This window comes from Nymphalis io, chromosome 9 (assembly GCF_905147045.1).
Source record: "Nymphalis io chromosome 9, ilAglIoxx1.1, whole genome shotgun sequence".
Classification (NCBI taxonomy): Eukaryota; Metazoa; Arthropoda; class Insecta; order Lepidoptera; family Nymphalidae; genus Nymphalis; species Nymphalis io.
Genome location: NC_065896.1, coordinates 7,784,732 through 7,790,731, shown reverse-complemented (window position 1 = coordinate 7,790,731; position 6,000 = coordinate 7,784,732). Strand labels below are relative to the sequence as shown.

General features: G+C 32.8%; 1 protein-coding gene across 2 annotated transcripts in view; it reads left to right on the top strand.

The window, feature by feature from the left end:
* The first annotated feature begins 4,125 nt into the window (after window positions 1-4,125).
* Window positions 4,126-6,000, top strand: part of LOC126770485 (uncharacterized) — a 187,693-nt gene continuing 185,818 nt past the window's right edge. Inside the window, exon 1 of one of the 2 annotated variants that reach the window (XM_050489880.1) lies at window positions 4,126-4,658. The gene's annotated coding sequence lies outside the window, so the exon portion shown is untranslated. The remainder of the gene's footprint in view (window positions 4,659-6,000) is intronic. The other variant, XM_050489877.1, reaches the window with a different exon arrangement.

Here is a 6,000-nt window from a genome sequence, read left to right as displayed (position 1 = left end):
TTTATTCATTTTAAAATGACGACGATGATGAAAATAATGATTATAATTTTTAATAAGTATAAGGTTTAAAAATTAACAATAGTGACCTTATTTTTTAGTGTGAAGACTAATTACTTAATTAAAACTATTTAATAATAATAGATATATATAATAATAGAATGAAAACAAAATTTCACTTATTCCGCATTCAATTTAGAAAGCTTTTTATTTTAATAAATTTGAAAGCATAATGTAATTTTCGTAAATGAATATAAATAGTTTTATTACATAGCTTATAAAATTATTTTGAATGCGTCGTTATTTCTGCCTGTCTTTGATAATGAAGCCGAGTTAAAATTCACTTGACCTTGATTATTACCAATGCTGAATTTCACTTCAGCAGTGATTGTTATGAACTAGTCGCATAATATCCTATGCTGCCTGATGCACTCACTGTAATGCGACAAAATTTATTATTATTGTTGTCGTCGCTGTCAACTTGCCGTGGTTTAGCATCGTAGGAAACATAAGAAATAAGATCAACAATGATTTAAATGATTTTAAGAGAGGGAAAAGAAAATATGTAATATTTATTTTTTCTAGTATTTTATTAGACTTTTTAGACTACTTTTTTTGGTTTTACAGTGATCAGAACACGGAGATCTTAATCGATGATTATATATTTAATCTATATAGTCTATCTGACTCGATATTTAATCTGTGCAAGCAAAAGGCCATGAGGAATAAAATTATACCCCTTTTATATTCACCAACTGGTAAACAGGTATACTGGTATTTATATATTATACTAGGGAAATGTTTTTGTTAGGCTTAGCATAGCGTTGGGGCATTAACACATTGCCGTTTCTATATGACTTTGCCTGTTTGCGTGTGGGTCTTATCTTGAAACTGAATTTTAAACTGTAACTATACGATTAACCATATAAGATATTGTAATTTGGTCAAAATTGCCCTCCAAATGAAAGTTGCATTTTATTTTATTTTAAACTTTAAAATTTGATACTAGTATTATATTTTATTGAAAAATATAATGTGAGTTGAAAAATATTGACATTACTATTATCCATAGAAATGTGAGGCTAAATTCGAAGTGCTTTGAAAGAAATAGATACATCTCTATGGACATAGTCAATATCCTTCAGAGTAGTTCTGATAAGAGACAATATTGTCAAGTGAAGATACACACTGTATAGTAAACGTTTTTGTTAATTTTTAAATTTGGAAAAAAGAAAATCATCAATCAATCAATCAAGTAATTGATTTAATATATCCTATAATAAGTCTCCTTCAACAAAAAATATTTTGATATTGATAGAATTAAATGTATAAAATATTACATAAAATAAAATGCTTATTTTTTTTCTTGATCAGAATAAATTGAAAAAATTTGGCCAGCGACCACGGACAACTTTTGTCTTTTCTACTCTATGCGTGCGGTTACAATGGTAGTTGTTATCTGTGTATCGGTATGATCTGTAAATTATTTTTATCGCAAAATTACGAGAAGCTAATTTGAATTGATACTTTCGTGTCTTGATAAAATGTCATTAAATTTGTAATTTTGTGATTAGTTATTCTTTTTAATTTATAATTTATTTCTACCTTATTAATTGAAAGAGAAGGTGGGCCATAGCGAAAGAAATGTTGGGTGGTTATAAACAATATTTATTTAAACAGGCAGAGTAACCACCCTGCTCAAGTTCAACAATAATTATGATCGTTCATTGTAAATACATCGCTTTTTATATAAAAGTTAAATCATTATAATGTCGGTAGTTGTAAAAATCATATCACGAAGTTAAATAACATTAAAACAAAATTTATTATCAAATTAACTTCAATAAATATTAGGTTATTCTAAATTATATACGCGTTGGTCGTAGCGTTGAGTTTAACATAATATAGGACTAAAAATATTTATGAGCTTATTAATAAACCAGATGTTCTGACATCGTACAGGTTATATTGATTTTTTATTCTAAGATGTATACTTTTTTAAAGTGATAAATAAAACGATATACATATATTGTGGAACTTACTACACGTTTCAATCGTAGAACGAGTAAAGATAAACAAACCTTGAATGTATTTCTTCCAAATTTCTTGTTGTTGCGTTGTATTGTTGCGTTATGGTTTGAAAAGTGAGTGGGCTAGTATAACTACAGGCACAATGGACACAACATATTAGTTCTCAAGGTTGGTGGCGCATTCGCGCTGTAAGGAACGGTCAATACCTATGACGGACCACTTACCATCAGGAGGCTCATTTGCCCTTAATACCTTATAATAATGTCCTCCAGACCGATTTCGGCCACGGCGGCCAATCTCAAGAGAGATTAGCCAACTACGCAGGAGATATTATAGTGCACAAGTGTGTGCGCAACCGCAGGTGCACTCTCTATTCCCTAACTCTCATAATCCGATGGGACGGCTATCCGACACGACCGGAAAGAGTTCAGGTGCAGGCACGAGAGTGTACCCACTTACAACTTCCAGACTCCGGGTTCCTACTGAGAATTTCCTTTGGCCCGACCTGTGAATTGAACCCAGGACCTCCGGGTTTCCGGCTTTACATCAAACCACTAGACCAACGAGGCAGTCAAAAAAAACAATACCTTTAAATACATTATAAAAAAAAGTATTTCCAAATTTCCGACAACAACTTTGCCGACATTCAAAAGCCATTTTTTCGGAAACCAAGCCGGCCGAGATCTTGAATAATCTTTGATGACAATCAAAGATATCGCTTCAATATAATTTTAATGTTCACAAATACCAAGTTTCCTTTGAATTTATGCTCTTAAAATAATGTATTATATCAATAGATATATGTAAATTCCAAAATAAATATGTTAAGTTACATTTATCATGATAAATTTAGTATTATTTTAATTATAAAAATACTGATATTTTTTGCAACAGCAAATTATGGCCGTGTTAACTTTTCCTTAAGGCAAATACAAATGGCTCTCTAAAGGTTAGTCATTGGAGACCAATATAAAAAGAAGAGTGACCGCCGCGATGCGGCTTCCTTATATGACAATTCAGTGAAAACGTTTTTTGGCTGAATTGTTATCCGCTTGTAACTTTAATTTACTAATGTTTGCTAAATATTTGTTTTATAACAAGATTACAGTGACTTATGTATTTTACGATTTTGTACATAACTTTACTTCGTGTATTGAATTGAAATGAAGCATTTTTTTGTATGAACATGAAGTTTTTTAATGAGAAAAAAAATAAAGATTGCAATTAAAAAAATATATAAAATTTGAAGCCATGGAATGGTTACATTTTTATATTTTTATACATGGATAGCCAATAAATGTGTTTTCGTTTCGTTTCTACATGTGAAATTTCCCTTAGTTTACGACCATGCTTCCTGACCTACTTTGGAATCGTCGCGGGATCACGAAAGGGTTTACGGTTTTCAATATTTGTTATCCAGTATATATGACTATTTCTATATCTTATGGGAATAGTTTCAGTTTCATTGGAAGAGATATCTGGTGTCGCATAGCAGAAATGATATTTCTGACCTATTTATAAGTCTATTTTAAGAAATGTAAGAGGCTTAAATTAAGGTTTCTTATATAATATTGCATAACCTTTTGAAAGAATAATCTGCTTTAGCGAATGGAATCCAATTTGCGCTCAGTATTGTGGGCTTGTGGGGCTTCGACCACAGCCAGATAATTGACACCGAAGTCACAACCGCGGCCGTAATAACCATTATAGACGACAACCGCGTCATGCAAAAACATCAAATTACAACACGTCGCTGCCCAGAATATCCAATCTCCTAAATGCTTTATTATTATTGTTCCGACTATTGTGACTTCCAATAAAAATAACGTAATTCACGGTCCTAATAACGCGGTCTTATAGGTTTAGTTTAGAAAGTTGGCATCTTGTCCATAGCGGTTATTTCGAGTTCCTTACATAGGTTACCGGGTGCCGGCTGCACAAAAAGAAGGCTCTATTTAACGGGAAACGAATCGGAAAAAAGCGCTCTGAGTCCCAGAGCCAAGAACTGGATTACTGTGGCCAGGCTGAAAAACAAATCTACTACGATTTACGTACCGTAAACTCGTTACGCGATGTGAACGAGGCGAGTTCGTGGATCGGGAGCGATTCAAAGTGTATCTTGTTGTGATTATGGGACGGTCGAGATCGGGTTAAACGGGAGCCGATAGAGATACGTTTAGTGCGTAGACGGGGCGGCGAGAGAGAGGCGAGCTTATACGCTGACTATACAGAGGTTCGCAGGTTCATTCGTAAGAAGTGTCGTTATCACAGTCGCTGTTCGGCAGTCGGACGGCGTGCTAGTTGCAGGGACTCCCGCTCCCGTTGTGCACTGAATCGCTTCGGTATAACTTTTACGAACATCGCGATCGGAAATTTGAGAACCGGCAGCCATTTCCGATTCGTGACTGATTACGATACCGCGTGGAAAGTGAAACCGAAAGATTGAGACGAGATAAAACAATTGTGTAAGGACTTTACTTTTGGTGTTAAATTGAGTGACTAAGTGGAACGATCTATTTGAAAAGTGAAATTAAGCCAACTTCGGACTAGTTTTGATATCAACTCAGTTTTGTAATAAAAACTGTGTCTTGAATATTGAAAATAGTCAATATTTTCAACTTCCTTATACGGTAAGTGAGTTTTATTAAGCTTTTGATATACGTTAAGATTATTATTTTGCATGAAAATGTTAATGTTAAAAAATTGGCATAAAAGCAATGAATGTAAATTGCTTTCTCCAAGATAATATTTTTGGTTTAAAACAGGGACCCACTTCAAGTATTCATGAGGAAAAAATGTAAAAATGAAATATCATTAAGTCGACGCTTTACTCTGTTACGCTATGATTTTTTTTAAAGCGAAAACAGCTTTATTAGCATTTAGCTTACTTTTAGGGGTGAATATATACCCACATAGCGGTAAATTAGCTTTAACTTAAAATTCCACTCTGTATCTAATATTGAATAATATTAGTATTTTTATTATATAAAAAATATACTACTTTTTATAATGTTATAACTATTAGTATATTTCAAAACCAATGAATTTCCATTCGAGGTTTATGATGTAACTTAAGGAATAACGAACTCAATTTTTGCCGTCATTTAAAGATTATAGTATAGATAATCGATTACGAATAAAAACACCGTTTTCGGTCGATTACAACATTCGATTGTCATTGCGAGTAGAATTTGTTCGGTAATCTATTTTTTATTTATAGAAATACTGGCCTTCCTGCTATTGCCTATTTTAAGCAACAATAAAAAATTGCGTACTGATTGTAAAAATTCGTTTTTAATTCTAATTTTAAATGTAATTTTAATTTTAAACATATGTTTAAGTTATTATCTTATACATATATAACATATGTTTAAGTTATTACTGGTGGTAGGGCTTTGTGCAAGCTCGTATGGGTAGGTACCACCAAACACATCAGATATTCTACCGCAAAACAGCAGTACTTGATACTGTTGTGTTCCGGTTTGAAGGGTGAGTGAGCCATTGTAATTACAGGCACAAGGGACATAAAATCTTAGTTCCCAAGGTTGGTGGCGCATTGGCTATAAGCGATGGTTGACATTTCTTACAATGCCAATGTCTAAGGGCGTTTAGTGACCACTTACCATCAGGTGGCCCATATGCTCGTCCACCTTCCTACTCTCTAAAAAAAAAATTATCAAAATTAACAAATGTAGTGTGTGTGTGTGAGTTTTTTTTTAATAAAATAATTGATGAAGAAGAACAAAAAAAGCTTCTCGTACCAAATGATTGATACCTATTTTGAAAGCTCTTTATCCATTCGTACATTGCGGTTTAAAGATACGTTATTTAAATTCGATGTTTCTATGAACACTTCTATAATAAAAATTGAATTGAATGTCATATTTTTATTCGGCAAGTAAAATATAATTGGGTCAATTACAAATCTGGTATAACAAACCTACCTGAGCCAGTGCGTGTTGTCTTTACCAT